This window comes from Agelaius phoeniceus, chromosome 4 (genome assembly GCF_051311805.1).
Source record: "Agelaius phoeniceus isolate bAgePho1 chromosome 4, bAgePho1.hap1, whole genome shotgun sequence".
NCBI classification, from domain to species: Eukaryota; Metazoa; Chordata; class Aves; order Passeriformes; family Icteridae; genus Agelaius; species Agelaius phoeniceus.
Genome location: NC_135268.1, coordinates 12365363 through 12384080, shown reverse-complemented (window position 1 = coordinate 12384080; position 18718 = coordinate 12365363). Strand labels below are relative to the sequence as shown.

The window sequence follows — 18718 nt, the reverse complement described above, 5'->3', positions numbered from 1 at the left end:
GGCTGAAAACACTTTTTTCTTGGATATAGTTTCTTTTCTCCTCTCTCCCCGCAAAGCCCAGTGTTAATTACAAGAGGGGCCAAGCCCAAACCTGCGGGGAGCCGGGGCAGAGCTGACTGGCACTTTCACTCAGCACATTCCCCCTTTCCTCACGGTCTCTGCTCCTGTCTGTCAGGCCTGCTGACGACTGCCGGGTAGGAGGGCAGTAATCCGAGCTGCCTGTGCCGAGCCAACCTCCTGCTTTTTCCTGCGGGATTAGTGCCGAGGTGCCTGCGTGCACAGCACCTGTACCCGCAGCTCGTTATCGCGCTGCCTGCGCGCCGCGGCTCCGCGCTCCCGGGCGCTGCTGCCCTTCCTTCCCCGCTGCTTCCTCCCTTCCCCGCTGCCGGCCCCGCGCTCCCCTCGGGCGGGATGGAGATCCCGAGCCTGCCTCCGGGGGCTCCAAAGGTAAGCGGCCTCTGCGCGGCTCCGTGCCGGGCCGGCAGCTGCACCGCGCCGCGGGGCTGGGGAGAACGGAGGGCGGGAGTTTTAGGGACTCTCTCTGTCCTAAACCTCACAGGCATCGTAAAGTTCAGAGCAAACGAGTGTTCGTGCAGTGCCGGGGGGGGGGGGGGGGGCATTTTTCGGGCGCTGTTTTAAGCGATCTCCCAGCAAACCGGGAGCCGGGTGCTGTGCCGGCGCTCAGGGTCTGTCACTGGGAGGCTGTTGTGCAATCTAAGCAAAGCTCTCAGACTTCAGGCTAGAAAAGTGCCAGGAGCTCACAGGAGAGGTGAACTTGGGAGAGCCTCCAGAGCTGTGCAGCATGTTGCCATCCTCACCCTCGGTGTCCAAGGGTGATATCAATGCCATGCACTTGGGATGCTGAGTCTTCGCCATCAGGGGCCCTGACTCATATCCACACCATGATTTCTAGGGTGCAGTTTGCAGTTTCATAGTCTAGAAAAATCCATGCTCAAGTTCGTGGCACTCTTCTTGGCCTTCACCTTTTATAAGTTGAGAGTCATTTAAAGTGGGTGGCAAACCAGGCACGAACTTTACATCACTGCTGGACAGAGATGGACCAGCCCCACAATCTGGGATATGCTCTCGTTTGAACATTGCAGGGAGCAGAGAGAGAACGTGAAAGAGGGTGGTTCATGAGAGATGGTGATTAGTACAGCTCCAGTGCTGGCAATCACTGTCGCTCCAGGTGGCCCTGCACAAATTTGCATTCTTTGGAGAACCTGAGGTATGTTGTACACACACCTATCCGCCCTTCTAGATTGGTCATGAATCATAAAACTAAGTTCATTGAACTTGGATTTGATTTTGAGTATTTCCTGACATATGAACTCCTTTAGTAAACCCATTAAAACTAATCTTTAAACTCATTAGCTGCTTCATTGCTATTAGGATATCTTTAGTTTGAAGTTTGTTTGGGGTTGTTTTATCTTTGAGTATGGGCCAAAGCTTTAGCTGTGCACTTCAAGGGAAATTGTAACTGTTTTTTTCATCTAAACTGTGTTGATCCACTGTGCTTACGGAAAGTTGGCAGTGCAGGTTGTAGTGGTGCTAGTGGAATACTGGGACAAAACTAGTGGGCATGGGAGTATCCCTAAAGATTCCTGAGACAGTGGAGCTGACAAGGATCCAGAGCATGAAGGAAGAGGTTGTTTCACAGCACAGATCCCACCAACCTGCTGCCTGGCCTGATGCCTACAGGAGTGTGCATGTTCCCAGGCTGCAGCAATGAGAGGAACCTCCCATCTGAAATTTGAAGAGATGCCTGAATTAAAGAGATTGGGTGGTCACCCCGTTCAAGCAAATTGAGAAAATTCATCTCAGGCTGATGCTACTGTTTTCTCTGGTGTGCTATACTGTGTTAAAGAGAAGTCTTTTGGATGCCTTCAAAGGGCTAAAGGCAATACTTCATAGAAACCCAAGTGGCTGAAGAATTACCAGATATTAGCATTTACCTCAGTCGCCAAAGCTTGGACGTTTCTTTCTGCCTTTCATAAATTACAGCCTGCAGGGACCATTTAGTAATAAATCGTAGCAACTTGGCTTTTAGAGGGCAACCCATGTACAGAGGCACTTCAGGGCTGTGCCAGCATCTCCTTTGTTCAATAAAAGTAACAGCAGGAATTTGATTAACGACTGATAGAAAAGACAGGGAGGGAGAAACATAGCAAAGATTAAAGAAAGAAAGAGCCACCTGGAAACTTCATTCCTCCTTTATTTCCAACTTAAGCTCGTAAATACCAAATCTAAACCATTGTGTGTGTGAGAGGGAGGGAGAATTTCCTGCATGCCTGCACAGAAAAGACTGCACATGCAGCCACCCGAATGACTTTTAGCAGAAGTCAGATTCTTTCCTCCAACTTAAGGCTTACTCCGTGTCTGCACTGGAAAAAAAAGGAACTAGAAAATGACATTATCCCCCAGTGCTCTGGGAGGAGACCATTTAGGAGGGTCAGGCGAGTCCCATGCCTGAAGCAGAGTGGCACTGGCTTTGGGCTGAGCCTGCCCGGGAGCAGGGAGCACATTTCCCAGGCTGCCTCGGAGCAGCCCTGCAGCTCGGCACAATGCGATGGCCAGCTGCACACGGCCGGCCCACGGCATCTGCCCCTTTGTCTCCATCATCCTTGCTGTAACACCCCCCAGGAAAAGGAAAACCCGGTGACTCTGGCAGCCAAATGCAAATTAGCCCTGAAGAGCCCCGTCCTGTGTGATCAGCAAGCGACAGGCAAATCGCATTCAGATTCCTCACTGCAGAGCCAGCCCGGCCGTTGTTTGGGTGTAGGAGACCAGAACGCTGCCATTAAGTGTCCAACGGGAGCCAGGGTGCATTTTCCTCAGCCTGCCTGTGCCCTGGGAGCTGGGAGAGCTTTGCTGGGAGTCACAGGCACGCTTTGGTTCCCAGGCGGGATTTGCAGGGCACAAAAGAGGAAGTCTGGGACTGTGAACTCCCTGGGAATGGGGAGTTCAACCCTCAACAACGTTTTGCATACTTTGGGGGCTCTTGCAGGTAATCTTGCCCTACTGCAGCCTAGATGGACCAGCAAGGCAGAACGTTGTACCTGTACCAACCAGTACAGTTGGCTGCTGCATTTGGTGTCCCTTTTCTATACATTTGGACATCTCTGCTTCTTAAATTGTGCTTTTCCCCACCTGCCACTTCTCTTAGTGCATCTTTACATTGGTTTCTCTCTGCTCACTTTCTCTCACGTTTCTCAGCTGTTTGTAACACCTGTTGGACAGTGAATCCTTTCTGGCCGTGGCCTTGGCTCTGAACTGTGCTCTCCTCAAGTGGTTAGGATGCATTGATGTCTTTGCAGCAAAGAGGATGTCTCTGCCTCGGTCCAGCCCTCCCCACCTCGAGCCCTTATCCTGAAGGCTGCTGCCCCCCTCCCTCCAGGGAGCAGGAAAATGCCCAGCCCTGCATCAGGGTCTGAATCAGGCCCTTCGGTGCTGTTTTCTCACTCCCAATCAGATCACTACAAGGACGCAGGAACAGACAATGTCTAGGACCGAGCCTCTGGTCAACAAATCACATTCTCCCAGTCAGTGAAACTCTCAAAGTACCGAAATCCCGCATCCCGACAGGATTTGTGGTCCCGCTGCTTCTCACATGCCGGCACGGGCACCTCGAGAGAGGAGAGGGCGGCGCGGTGTCCCGGGGACCAGCCGCCCTGCGCCGGGGCCGCGTCCCGCCGGAATGCAGAGAATGCGAATGGCATGCTTGAGTGGACAGCTTCAGAGCCGGGCGCAGGGATGGCTCTCCTGCCATCTGTTGTGAGCCCCGCGGGCCCATAGCAACAGCGGCTCAGGAATGGGGCTGCTGCTTCTTTTTTGTAAAGAAATTCTTCCCGAGCCTCTTCCCCGCTCCTGCATGCGCACACTCATGAATAAGCGGGAACGGGGGCTGGGATTCCTGCTCCGGAGTGATGCCTGCTGAAGGAGAAAGGGCCTTGTAGAGCTCAGCTTGCGTTTGGTTTGGGGAGGCGTTTTCCTTTCTGTGCTAGGACATGAGCCCATGTGTGTAATTTATTGTTAATTGCTGTAGGGGGATAGAATATAAGTAAATAAATGTAGTATAGAAAGTAATCTTACCCCCTAAAGAGTTGCAGCTGACCCAATTATTAACGATTAGGAGCAAGCCTGACTTTAACAGGCCACAGCTATAGCCAATAATAAGAAGAGTGTTATAGAAGAGTGGGCTGGTTGGTTGATTGGGGGGATCTGGAGTCACTTGGCTGCTGTGTGAAGAAGGAAGAGTCAGTGCTTAGAGGAGCTGCCTATGAGAAACTTCAAGGAGGTACAAAACTCTAGCACTGTGGAACCTTTGCAATATAATGACAATAGAGCTCTTGCAATATAATGAAAACAAATTGCCAAAATCTTGTTCTATTCAAATCGAGTGTGAACCTGTGTTTGCCATGAGGTCAGTAAAATCTCCAGTGGATGTACAAGCACTCCATTGTCCTCGATGAAACAGAGATCACTTTTGCCTTGTTATTTCAAATACCAAGGTTATAACTGATGTAAATAATCCCAGTGGACTGATTTGTTGTGCCCATCATTTTCTTCTGGCCCTATAGCTCTTCTGTTGTGGCTGAGGGGTTTTGCTGCATCATGAAGTGGTGGGACTGGATTCTCTGAGGTTACAGGTAGCTCAGCTTCACTGGTAGTTCTGAGAGATGCCAACTTGTGTTCCAGGGAAGATTTTGCCACATAAGAACTCTGTCTCCTGTTCACCAGTGTGAGGTGGTATGCCATGGGGAAGGGTTAGTGCTGAAAGAGCCTTTATTCTGTCAGCAGGGGCAGGAACAGACTGTCTGTCAGTCTGTCTGAATGGTTTCACTCCTTCCTTTCCTCTGGAAATTCTCTTCTGAAATGCAGATTTCTTTTCTCCCCATACCTTAACCTTTTTTTTCCTGCTGTCAAGCAGCTGAGGCCTCATTCCTGCACATTGCTCAACCTCTCGCTGTGACTCAGCAAAGTGGATTGTATTTAAGTGTTTTAATTCCTTTAAGATGAGGACTTGTAAGTTGCAAATTTACATGAGTGTTTGAAGAGGCTTGATGTGAGATGTTCAGAAGTTAGGGGTATTTAACTCTCCCAGACACTATATTGGTTTCTTTAGTATTCTTTTAGTATTTTATTTCTATGCCTAACAGCATGCAACAAATACCAAAATTTGCAGAGAATCCCCCATGGAAAAGAGAGAATCACAGAACTGGCACTTTCATGTCCTTTGAAAGGAGATGTCATGAAGCAGAGAGGAGAGGAAACTCAGTAGTTTTCTCCCCAGTGCTCAGGGCTGTGTTTGAAGCTGGGCACACAGCTACAGTGGCTTGATCACAGGGAGCAGGGTACAATTTCAGTGAAAGCTGATATGTACAGGGAGGAGGGATAAAACTCTCCCTATTACAGGTATTTATTATCACTTGACAGCTGTCAGTTTGCAGTAGGGGGTTTGCCTTCCTGTCAGCTCTCTGAGAACCAGGTATATTTGCCCAAGGTTGTGGGGAAGGATAGAAATCCTGCTTTCAAGCACGGGTATCATTTAACCGTGATAAGAAGGCAGGTAAGCATTTCTTCTGAAAGACGGCTGTGGAGAACAGGGGAGCCAAGTCTTTCTGGCCCTACCCAGATGGGAAAAAACAAGTCATTAAAATCTGATACCTACCTGCTTTTAATGAGAGAAATGTTGTTCGAAGAAATAATCTCAGTCCTATCACCACCGAACTATTTTCAGGAGCCATTAGCCTTTCACCTCCTCATATGTTTTATCTCTTACTTTTGATCTCATTCAGGGAAAATGGCAGTGCTGCTGCAACCAGAGATTTGGGCTTTAATCAGGAGCTTACTCAGTCATAGCCATGCTCTTTGCAGCCATCCTTCCCAGTAAATGACCCCCAAAAAACCATGGGGAATGGGGTGGGGAAAACAGCAATTAAAATCAAGCACTTGGTGTCTTTAGTCACATTTAGTTCTTCACTGAACCAATATGGGTGTTCTTATGGGTTCTGCAGTGCTCCCTTCCTCTTTAGCCTCTTCTCCCTTGCCAGGAACTCTTGCACAGCTGCTGGGGGCAGGGGACTGTGAGCTGCCAGCCTGAACTACAGGCACGAGGCAGTTGGGTTTTTGGCTGGAAAAAGCAAAGAGCAAGAGCCAGCTGTGGAGGGATGCTCTGACCTGCACCAAGCAGTCACAAACTCTGGCTGCATTTAACTGCACCTCAGTGTCAGGTTGTGTCTTTGCTGTGTTCTCTACTTGAAAGCTGTTCTAATGTAGAATAAGATCCTTGATCCAGGCATGGATGCTCCCACAATCCCCCAGCAGGAAGGGAACAAAGCTGAGTTGGGTGGTTTTGGTTTTGGACAGTGGGATCACTAAAGGAAAGCTGTAGATGACTGAGGGCTGTTAAGGTTCAGTCTCCTTCTCTCTCTTGAGTGTTTATCACACTTTTTGTTCTTTGTACCATTCAGAATAACATTTCAAAACAAAACCAGGAATGTAGGCTTGAGTCTGCTGAGACAAGTCTATGCCTTCTGCCTCATGTTGCCCAGGAGCCCATTTCTCCCTATAAAGTGTTGCTGCTGTTCCTACACTGCAACACACCTCCAGAATTATCAATGTTCTTCAGTATTTTCTGCCTCAGCTCCAACATGTTGCATTGGATATTCTTTGATGTCAGTTTTTTTCCTTGCATCTGTTAAATTCAGACTGGGATCCATTTTAGTGCCAGCCCAGTTTTATTTCAAAAGTTATCAATCATCAGTATGTGAAGATAAAGAGAAATAAGTGAAAGAAGGTCAATTCTGAATGAGATATAATACCTACATATTTATTTCTGTGCTGCTTGTCCGTATTTATTTCTTCTCTTTATCTGTGGGCATCAAAAGCACCCAAAAAATGCCAAGAATGCCACATCCATTGAAATTCTCCTGACGGGACATTCAGAGCAACGCACAGCAACAGCTGTACTGCCCATTTATCCTGAAGCAGAAAATTGTACATGGCCCGGGACAATGGCCGACGTCACTGACCGACACGGGGGCCACGTCTCTGTCACGGTGGGAACGCTCCCTGCGCTCCCCTGGGTTGTTTGTGTGCACAAGAATCATGCTTATCATATTGCTGTAACACAGCACTTTGCATCTAATTTAAGCAATACTGAGCCTTTTGTTTGTCTCACGAGGTCTAACCCGGGGACAAAAGCCGTGGTCCAGCCTGAAGGTTATGAGACGTTAGCAGACATTCATGGTCACATATACACGCTCCGTCAGAGGAATTTATGGCCATTACCATGTTCTCTAATGAGTACAAAATGAGACCATTACATATTCACATAATTAGTTTGACAGATTTTCATTTAAATATAAAAAGACTTCTAGTCTTCAGAGAACAAAAGGAGGGGTTTGTTTCCAGGGCAGTTTTTGACTCGGCTTTGCTGGAGCTGGAGGTTGGGAGTGACAACTGAGGGGAGACAATTTAGTGTGAATAATTCTCAGCTTTTGATTTCATGTTGCCATTTCTTTGCTGCTTTTCCAGTTCCCCTGGAGGGGGAACCTCGAGGAGAGTTGTGTGATGGATCCTTTCAGGTGCAGCCAGGAAAGCCCAAGTGTCATTTTTTGTTCTTAGATATTTGGGCATCAGAGAAAAAGATGTTGGTTTTTTTATTAATTTACTTAGAGTGATTTCTCTTTGGAAAGGTTAGCAACAGATTACCAGCTTGCTCTGTGCCTTTTCCCATGCCTCTTTCACACCTCTTTTACCTGTGGTAACTTGTCCTTCAGGTTATTTATCTTTTTGTATTTCAAATGCACTGTTGGCATCACTTCAGCTGTGGTTTTCCTGAATTGGTTGGGCTATGCAGCTTCTTCAGGCATTCATGGAGGAGCACTTGCTTAATTTCATGTCTGGGTTTTAGAGGCCACATGTTGGCCTGGTCATCTCAGCACGATGAACACTACATGTGACACTTTCCAAGCAGGAATTCTTAAAAGTCAACATGAGGTGTCCTCCAAAGACCCATGCATGTACCCAGTGTATCCAAGCCCAAACTCCTTGGATTATGGTAGGTTTGGATTGCTTTAGGTTTGGGTGATACAACAGTATAATTGAGAAGTTCCTTTGGTTCATAGCGTGCGTCTGTGGGGCCACTCACCTTTGTGTAACCAGCCCATGTCCTTATCAGAGCTGACAGCGTTTGTTCCTACACAGGGGTTACATGCTGGGAGCCAGGACTAAGTGCACAGCTACTTTATTTACACATCCAAGTGCCTCTTGGATGATGCTGGTAAATTCCAGGACACTTGAGGTTCCCTGTGACATTTCAAAAAAGAGCTTTTGTGGGAGAAGATCTTGAGCAAAATCCACACAGGCTCGGTTGTGATACTTCCCAGCCCTCCCTTTAATTGGGGAAAGCTCAGGGCCCCCTTGTCCTTTGGCTTCCTGTGAATGTCCTGTCCTGGGATATGCCTGCCACACACTGTGCCCAGCTGAGAGTAGGGAAAACTTTATTCACAGTTAACATGTAACCACACTTTGGAAATAGAGCTGTGAACTCATAGAGAGCACAAAGCATTTTGGCACTTGCAGATGCTAAATCCTCAGAAGAGCCTTATGTTCATGACCTGAGAAACCCCCCTGCCTTGTTCTTCTGGGACATTGCTAGGTAAAAAGTGATCTTTTGAAAAGTGACCAAGTGCAAATATAGTACATTTGTGTTTTTTTTCAGGATCCAAGCATTTCATTCTGTGTTTTTTAGCTCTGTCTTCCTTAGTCTGGCATAGACTTTTAGAATGATGGCATGAGAAGGAGTTTGAGCTTAATGATGAATTAGTGCTATTGGAATTTGAACTGCTCTTGTTTTTCAAGTTATTCTTATCAGAGAGGCCTTGTTTCTGGAAGGGGAGCAGCAGCCGCTCTGTTCAGTAAAGCTGACAAAGCAGGAAATGATCACCAGCCCTTCACAAAATCCTAACTGAACATTTACTTAGAGCCACAGTGGGAGAGACCCAGACCCATAAATCAACCTATTAAACCTTCAGACATGAGTTTTTGGAACCTCCCAGGCATTTCTTTTTTCTGCTGCTCTTAAGAAGTCTTTTAAAGGCACAAGCTTCATGATGTCATTAAGGACATGAGCAAGTGATGTTGCTCCAGGCCTGGAATCAAGGCAGTGGGTGACCTTACCCTTCCAGGAGCAAATCCCACTGACTTCAGCCCTGGCTGTTTATTAGACATAAGCACAAGCTGACATGGGATGCCAGTTTATCAGGCAGGAGAGGTGGTCCTTTCTGTGTAGAAGGGGTAGAATCCCCTGGACTGTTTCAAGAAGGTCTGTGCTGCCTTTTATAGCAAGGTGTGAAGGTTAAGCCTAGCCTGGGTGGCTGAGGGGATGCATCTATCCTGATCCATCTATCCAGAGCCAAGCTATCATCTTTTCACAGTCCAGTTCTGCACTGTGGAGGACAAGAGGCATTCTGGTGTGCCTGAAATGAAGCCCTTCAATAAGCCCTGTGTACAGTGTGACTACGTGGGAACACCTCGTGCTCTGCAGAGACACAGCAGCCCTTCAAGGGAATGTTTAGGGGCAAAAAAAAAATACAAACTCTCAGCACTCAACATTTAAATTTGGGGGTAAGGCAGCTACTATTATTCCTCACTGTTTAATCCCTGTGGAAGATTTAAGGAAAGGATAATTAATATCTGCTGTTAAAAAATCAGCAGTATACTTCTTTCCTCATAGACAGCATTAAACTAAAGGCCTGTAGTTACATGTGTAAAGCCTGATTAGTAGGTGTGCAACTATTCGAGGGCCAGGATGCCTGGGTATCATTTCTGCCTGTGCCACATACTCACTGTGGGATGAGAGGCAAGGTGTTTATACTGCTGTGTATTTCCATTTCTCTGTGCAGGCAGTACATGTGACAGCCCTTCCTAAGGTGAGGGATGTTGTGAGGCTTGATTGCCATGTGTGGTGCACTTGGCAAAATACCCTGCACCACTCAAGGTATGAAAAGGCAATTAAAAAAAAATACAAGGTCTTTCTCTCTAATTTTCAGAGGAATGTCTTTGTACTGGTTGCTGTAACCGCAGCCTGGATTTTCCTGCTAAGTAGATGGTGAGAACTGCTTCTTAGAAAAGAAAATACTGCCTTCCTCAGCTGCAGTCACCCAAGAATGAGCCTTTGGTAGCTAAAAAGGGGAACAGATTCTTCATCATTCTCCCTCCCATCCAAGGCTTGGAAGATGGGGCTCTGCTCACAGGCCCAGAGTATTCCTGCATCTTCCTGCTTCACCTCTGCCTCAGTGACTGAGTGGTTATTCTCTCTCTGGCATGGTGCTGCCACCATGAGCACTACAAATGTGGCTCATAATTCCAGTGCCTCTGAAAGTATGGATAATAGAGACCCCAGGTGCCTGTAGCTGTCCCTAAGTGTGAGAATATATAGGACACTGGTCTGCTCCTGTCATCCCAGTAGGCCCTTGGCTGAAAGTTTTGCTGCTTCACTTGAGCTCTCTGCTGGAAATCACTTTTAATTCCAGCACTTTGCTGTCCCTGAGGATTCTGCAGTGCTTCGGAGTGGAGTGTTCTCAGGGTTCCTCAGGAATCAAGAACACATGACAGAGAACCATAAAGGAGATACCATAAAGCAATTCTGCTGCAAAGGAGAGCCCAGAGAAACTCAGCGTTGTGCCGTGCTTTATATCTTTGCAGTTGAAGATAAATCATATCTTCCAAGGGGCTGGAAGTTCCTGGTGTGGGAATGGGTATGGGTGGGTGCGGGCCCATGAATGGCTTCAGAGTGAACCAAAAGGGAGCTGTGCTGAGACAAAATCAGTGAGGAACAATGTGGAGTTGGGTTTTGCTCTGCAAACTGCCCATTTGTGTCTTGGGGTGTTTTGTTCATTATATAAATTGGATACACAAAGCCAGCAAGTCACAAAAAGCAAGTTGCAGCTCAGACATGTCTGTTGATAGAAGTAGGGAAGCAAGAGCCTCTTCTCCTCCCTGTGCTGTTTAGGAGGGCAGCAGGAAGTGCTGACTGACCCTGTGAGTGGTGGTGCAGCTTGAAGAGAGCTGAACAGCCAGAGCCTGGACATCAGGAAGAATTTCTTCACTGAAAGGATTGTCAGGCATTGAAATGGGCCACCCAGGGACGTGATGGAGTCACTATCCCTGAAGTGTTAAAGAAACAACTGGATGTGACACCCAGTGCTCTGGGTTAGTTGACAAGGGGGTGATCAGGCAAAGGTTGGACTTTATGATCTTGGAGGTCTTTTCCAGCCTAAATGATTCTATGATGGCATTGCTACACAGCACATCCAGCCTGTGATGTGTGTGGGACATCAGGAAACCTTTCCAAAAGCTTTTGCCTCACTGACAAGATCAAGCACTAGAGGAAAAGAAAGGAGAAACAAAGGGATGGACTGGGAAATGCCACAAAGTCCCAACAGGAGAAGTGGCTGATAAAATGTCCCCATGCATGTCTCAGCACAGTTTCCATGGCTAAGGGCTCTTTTCCTCCTTCTGCAGGACTGCATGGACACCCCCTCTCATGGCTGCAGTGGGACTAAGCAGACAGTAAGGACTGCTTGTGTGAATAAAGCTTGCAGGCCTGAGCTGCCTGCCAAGTGCTGCCCACACTCCTGTTTATTCTTCCCAGCACTGATCTGGGCCATGAGCAGAGCACTGTTTTCCAGGGCCCTGAACCTTTTTGCAGCAAACAAAATGTTAATTTGAGCTGTGTCTTGTGACCTTGTGACCCACAATATGCTCTGGGGTGAAAGGTGCTTTGTTCCTTGTTCCAGTTTTGTCAGAGCCTCTGAGGGATGGGCAGTCAGATAATGGACACTGGTCCAGCAGTGTCAGCTGGACTTGGTGCTAATGACCAGTCCCCAGTTTCAGTTTTAGCAGGTGGCAGGCTGGAGCAACTCCTTTGCAATGTCCTAAATCTATTTTTACAAATGGCTTTGTCAGCTCCATAAGCTAGTTCCTGTTCAGAGGGTGCTTTGGATCAGGTCTAGTCCTGCAGTGCTGGAGTAAGGGGATTAAGACCAAACATTTTACAAGTAAGTGATCAATGCCTGGCAGAGAGGTGTGCTGGATGCAGGAATCAGGACTCTGGCTCAGAATTATTGCTCATTGTTATCTACATGGTCGTATTTCATACAAACAGGTGGGTTACAAACCAGCAGTGCTTGCTGCCATAAAAGCAGAGCAAAATCCAAGGCAGGCCCTCAAGCAGCAGGAATCTCCAGGTATGCCATCAGGCAGGCAATCAGTCGGCATCAGCCCGGAGGGCATCACAGGAACCTTCAGGGATGATTCAGCAAGTCACTGCTTACTGCTCACAGGGTGTATTGCCTCTGAACATTTATTTTATTAGTGACATTCCGTGTGAAGCCACTTCTGAAAACTGACATTTTGCAAAGTGTGCTGGTGGGTGACAAACAACAGTAGCTCCAGTTCTGTGCTGGTCAGAGGTGGTGTCACTTCCTCTGCAGTAGTCCAGACATGGGAGATCCCATTGCACTCTCAGCTCTGCCCCTCAGCTCCAGGGTGGCACCAGAGCTTTGCTTCACCTTTGCCTAAAGAAAAGGCCTAAGAGCTGAGCATCATTTTTTCGTAGTCAAGGTGTATGTAAGAGGGTCTTGCTTTAATTTCAAAGTCATTAACATATTTTCTGTCACAGAGCTTAACAGACAGACATCTTTTATCTGACTCACCCCTCTGTATGGGGGGGGGGGGTGAATGAGCATTTGTGACAAATGGCTTTTTTAAAGAATGAACAAGGGTTCCTAGTTACCATAAGCTGCCTAAGAATTCTGAAGGATCTTATCTTTTTAATGAAAATGACTGGGTTAAATCTGCCAGCTTGGAGTTCATGTTGTCGCATTTCAGGTTCTTTACCAACCTTTGCTCTTAGGGGCTAGCATTCCAAGCTGGATTCACTACAGATCAAATTTGCTTGTTGAGAAGATTTTTATTTTTCAGTGTCACTGCCATTCCAGCTTCCCTCCAGGGAAATGAAGAGTGTGATGTAATAGCTGCTGCTGGGATTGCTTGCTGTAAGTCACAGTTCATGCTGAAGGGAGGTGGTATGTGGTGATGCTTCCATAAGGCAGGAATGAGCAAAGTTTACAACAGTTTTCCAGGAAAGGAGTACACTGGTTGCCTTTAGGAAGATTTCACTGTGATGATGCACAGCTGTACTGATCTTCCCAGTTCCTGAGCTCTGCCTCTGGTTCTTCTCCTTAGGCAGATACCCAACATTTTGGTAGTTCCTTCTTCTAGAGTAAGAGAGAGGAATGGGATAGAGACTGGAAAGAAGATTCTTCTTTCTGGGATTTGTCCCCATGTTAGACCCCAGCATTAAAAAAAAAACCAAACAACAAAATGCCTTGACTTGACTGCTAGCCTGTATGTTTTAAGGCTAGGCCAAGCAGGATTCCTGATCAAGGTCTGATCTTTAGCAGTACTGATCACCTGCCTTTATCACCTGACACAAGCACAGGACAGGAGGGTGGTGGGGACATTTTTTCCCTCAAAGAAGGGGCAGTATTTATTCCTGAGGTCAAGGGACCAGCTTGCCTCTGCCAGATTGGAAGCACAACCTTTCCAACCAGTTTGTCTGCTCAATTGTTTAGCAGCCTGCTTTGTTTATGCTATAAAACCTGGCTCTTGTGTTCAATGTGGAGTGCCAGAGGGCACAGGAGCAACAGAGTGAGCTGCTTTAAATCCTATGCTTAAACTCCATCAGGCCTTAGAAATGTAAAGAGAAGGTTTTTCTCTAGCTGATAGATTTATTTATTCTCAGCCACATTCCTGTGACCCCAGTGGAGGGAACAGCCTGAGCTAATGGGGTGGAATACTGCTCCTGGGATGTGGCTGGAATAGCCAGAGCCCCAGAGCCAAGACCCAAACACATCCTGCACCACTGGGGATTAAAGTCAGGCTGTCAGCAGGGCTTTAACTCCCTGCAGATCTTTCACCTGACATTGTCTTTAAACCCTTTTGGGCTCTAACAGAAACAAAGGTGAATTAGAGGAGATTTTCCTTGAAACCTGAGCTCCAGAGTTTTGAAGTTTTGTCAATGCTCACCTTGCAGCATCCTGCGGTGTGTCCCCAGCAGTTCAGTGAGCTGCTCCAGACCTGGAGGTCAGGAGGTTTCCTTTACTTACAAGTACTGATGTAGCCAAAGGCAAGCCAAAAATTCATTTAGGCTTCAGTGTAGCTCTGACCTGTCCCAAAGTCTGGCAATCGCTGCTCTTGTGGTTTCACTGACTTTATCTCTTACTGGGGGTATTTGCTGGGCTGCTCAAGCAAAAGGGCTTGTAGAATATGATTCACCAAAACAAGTAGTTCCCAAATTATCTAGTGCCAAATATTCTGGTTTGATCCAGCAAAGCTTTTCAGGTCATGATCAGCTTTAAGAGTGTGAGCAGTTGCACTGAAATGCTCTGGATTACTCCTGTGCTGGTGTGGGGACAGTGAGCACAGCCTTGCAGGATCAAGCCTTTGGATAGAGAGGCCTGAAGCCATGTGCTGGAGGAAGGGAGAGGGGTCACTGCCAGCAGTCCTGTCACAGAGTAGCACCCTGGAATTTAGGGAAAGGCACATTGGACTTTTTTTGTTTAATGCCAATCTGCCCGAAGTCCTCAAACTGTGTAAGCCAAGATCAACAAAGGAGGCTAAAACCTCTTAACACTGGTTTCTCTTCTTTGCTGACAGCAATGTCAGGCACAAAATCAAATTCTTTCTGGGTGTCAGGTAAGTCAAAGACTGCAGAGTGCCCCAGAAGGGGATTCTTGGGGATTTATGTTCCATCAGCAAGACAAATGATAATTAAAGCCTGAATATTTCTGCTAAGCTGGGAAACAAAAAAGAACCGTCTTAATTCCTTAAATTCCTCATGCCAGGCTGTAAAATATATTCCATTCATGCCTGTGTCTTGCTGCTTGTTCTCTCTGTGTGTCTTTCTTTAGCATTCAGCCACCTGTTTGTAAGGGGTGTCCTGCAGGTTCTCAGGGCACTTTCCTCCCTAGGCTCGGCCTGCCCTTGGACATGCTGCTGTGACACTGAGGCCTCCTTGTCTATGGGAGACAGTCCATCAGAGCTCCCCAGCCTGCCCCGCTCCCATAACTTCATTCTTGGAAAGTTCCTGAGTTTCCCGGGTGATAAAACATGAGCAACATTTGCTCTGACCCGAATCATTTCTGAAGGCATTGAGCCCTGTTTTGTTATGAAGGTTAGTCAGGGTGGGTGGTGGGGCATGAGAATTCCCAGTGATGGCAATTCCTGACAAGTGTCAGGAAGTCCCTGCCTGCACCTTTCACGCTGCAGGATTGTTTTGATTAGTTTTTTAGTCTATGCTGAAAAGTACATGTGACAAGCTGAGGGTGAGAGACGCCAGCAGAACAAATTGGCACGTTACAACATTGTCTGCCATGGCTTGGCCCTAGCTCTCACCAAAAGGGGAAAAAAAAGGGGAAAGGAAAAAAAATCCAAGCCCCAGCTCTGTATATACAGCAGCTATCAAACTGTCACAGATCACCAGTGCTACAGCTAGGGTTAAAATAATATAATAGCAGAGTGTTTGCTGGTCTTGTAAAAACCTCCTGGTATTCACTGGAGACCAAACTCATGAATCAAGAGGACAGTGTTTAAAACTGTTAAAAAAACTATCAAATGACAAAAAGCCCCCCACAGTAAATAGCTCTGGAATGTTGTGGGTTGACTCTGGTTTTTGTTTTTTTTTTTGCTCTGCATTATTTATCCCCTTAAAATTAATACCGTCTGCATGATGGGTGGCTTGGGGCTTAGAGAGACTTACAGAGCAAGTTCACTACCAGTTCTCAATTACTGTGGAGTCTGATTCTGTTCTCATTTACTCTAGAGTATATGGGAAATGGTTGTGTTCCCCTTAATACACTATATGCAGGGCATAATAAAACCTTGAGAGTCTGGCCTTTGCAAAGGCCTAGGCCAAACCTAGGCCACGCCAAATACTCTCAGTCAATTGATTTAGCTTTTACTGCATTTCTGGTGGTGATGACATGCTGCATCTCTGCTCCCATCTCAGCTCACTAGACCAACATCACTTCTGTCAGAAATTAAAAAGCTTCAGGTTTGAACTTTAGAAATAATCAGTAACATGTCCAGGCTTTAATAAAAAAGCCCAACACCATTTCCATCCTGAGGGTTGTTGCCTGGCCAAACCTGGTAACTGAGCAACCTGCACAAGGACACTGTGGTGTCAATTTTCAGATCCATGGCAGAGGTTGGGTGGCACTGGCTTTCCTCCTGAAAGTAATAATCATTTTCTGCTCAAAACAAAGAGCTAACTTTTTAGCTTGAAATTTCATTTCCTCGTAGGAGCATGAAAGATTAGGAGCAGGATCATTTAGCAGTCAGACACCCATCATACACACTGACTTGGCCTTTCCTGAACCTTCCCAGCACAGTGGCAGCTCCAGCCAGCATGGCTGAAGGTCATTCTACAGCATCTGTGCCATGAGGAAACAGGAAGGTCATAGCTAATACTGTGCCAAATTAACAGACAGGGTTTTAATTCAACACCAGTTATGGATGAACACTTGCATAAGGAATCCTGGGCATGCTTTAAGCAAGGCCCCTGGGCGTGCACTTCAGGCTAACCTAAGTGTAAGTGCTTCCTTGTGTTGTGTCTTGGAAGTGATGAATGCTGAGGTGCTTTCATGCCCTGTTTCCAGAAATCATATTGCCTTCAAAGAATGGGAATTTTACTGTGCTGCTGGTGGAAGGAGGTGGAATATTAGATGGGAACCATTGTGCCCTTTCAGTTTTTCATCTGAGTAAACTACTTTGCCTGTAGGTTGACTGAGTGAAAAGTTGTATTATGAGGATGTTAATTTTTCTTTAGCAATATTGAGACACTATCCAGCAAAGCATCTTGTGAAATATTAACAAGGTCCTGGTTGGCATCCTTGGGATCTTTCATCCAGACTGTAGCTGCTTCCAGCATTAGCAGCTCTGGAGATGTATCCGGCGAGGAGGAAAAGCCATACCAGGCTAATTTGAGAGAGCAGCTGGCTACCTGGCAGTCTAAGGACCAGGTGTAATTAAAAACATTCCTGTCTCCAGCACAAGGCTTATAGATCTGTCCTGGCTGTCTGTAATTAGAGATGTGGAGTAAATATATTGGTTTGGGAGTGGGATTATTTGTACTTTCCTTGTTTCTGGTCCTCCTGTTTTATGGTGACGCGTTCTCTGGGACATGCAGGGGAGTTGGACCCCCAGAGTGATCCCAGAGGGAGCAGGCTGAAGATCAAAGAAGGAGCACTGCCCTGCTGCATGTGTACTCTGTAAAGAAAGCATGCTGGATTTCAGCACATGGTTAACGAAGCTGGAGGTGCCCTGATCTCCTGTTACTGATACAGTGAGGAGACACAACCTGCTTGCATGGGGATGGGAAGATAATCACACGTTTAGCAGACACACACTGTACCAGGGCTCTGGAGCTGAGCCTGTGATGTGCCTTCATTTTGCTTAACCCTGTTTCCCATCCCAACCCTGCGTCACAAGCTTTTTCATCAAAAGTGATCCTTATCTTTTTTCCTGCTTTTCCAAAATTGTGTGAATGGCCAAAAAGGACTCTTTGAAGTCAGTGAGGGCTGCAAACTGCTCTGTGCTTTGGAAATTCAGACCGTGAATTTAGACACCTGCTTTTTAAAGATCTTTATCTATAAATTCATTCAAGTGCTTCAGCTTCACTGTCCATATGACAGGTCAAGTAATTCCTGCTTCCTCCAGGATCAGAAATGCCCTTATTTACCTTAATGTGGATGGGCACAAGATATGCTTAACTGAAGCATTATCCTTCAGAATATAATAAGGTATGAAATCCTTTTAATCAATGTTTTAATGTACTCTCTATAAGACATTTAGTTGTTAATTTGATAGCATGGCACCAAATATGCACAGGAAGGTTATCATGTGTGATTCTGTTAGGTGACCTTTTCTCTAAGGATTCCCTTGTCTGCCTTTCTCCATGTTTCTTTGTGGTTTCTCTCATTTCTTCTGGCGTTTCCTTACTAATTTCATCCTACTGCTCCTTTTTCATCCCTTTCCCCCTGAGGCAGAGGAGAAGCAGCAGCAAAGGAGGAGCAGAGGGATACATATGGCAGCAGCTTTTCCCCAGTCAGCCCTGCAGTATCACTCCACACCAGGAAGCACAGGGCTTTCCCAGGACTGGTTCTCATTGCTGAAGGAGGAAAGGCTGTGTCTGAGCCAGGAGAGATCAGGCTGTTACCCAACCACAGTCCTGATGCAAGGGCTGGGCTGAGAGCATCCCTAGGTGTGGTTGTGAAACTGGCAATAAAATCTGTTTCTGAGCTCTCTTAATGGATGTTGGGGATCACACAGGGAGCTGATGGAAACCAGGAGTGAAGGAAAAACCACTGCCATTGCCTTGGCTTCCTTTTGTTAGCATTTCCCAAGGAGCTGTGTCTCCACTGTGACATTGGAATGGGAGCTTGTACAGTTCTAAGATCGTTTCAGGTTCTGGAAAAAAGTGTCAGATGAGGCTGGGCTAAGCCATCAATCCTTTGTGCAAGCTGGTGTGTTTGAGCTTGGACAACTCAGGGTCACTAAAACACAGGGTCCTGCCTTACCTTCAGAGCCACAGCAGTGCTTTCCTGGGGGGTAACAAGAAGGCACAGTCTCCCTCCTGCATCCCTTC

The 18718-nt window shown here is 46.8% G+C and overlaps 1 protein-coding gene across 2 annotated transcripts in view; it reads left to right on the top strand.

The window, feature by feature from the left end:
- The first annotated feature begins 266 nt into the window (after positions 1-266).
- SHROOM3 (shroom family member 3) overlaps positions 267-18718 on the top strand; it is a 69832-nt gene continuing 51380 nt past the window's right edge. For both annotated transcript variants that reach the window (XM_077176828.1, XM_077176827.1), the window contains exon 1: positions 267-447. The gene's annotated coding sequence lies outside the window, so the exon portion shown is untranslated. The remainder of the gene's footprint in view (positions 448-18718) is intronic.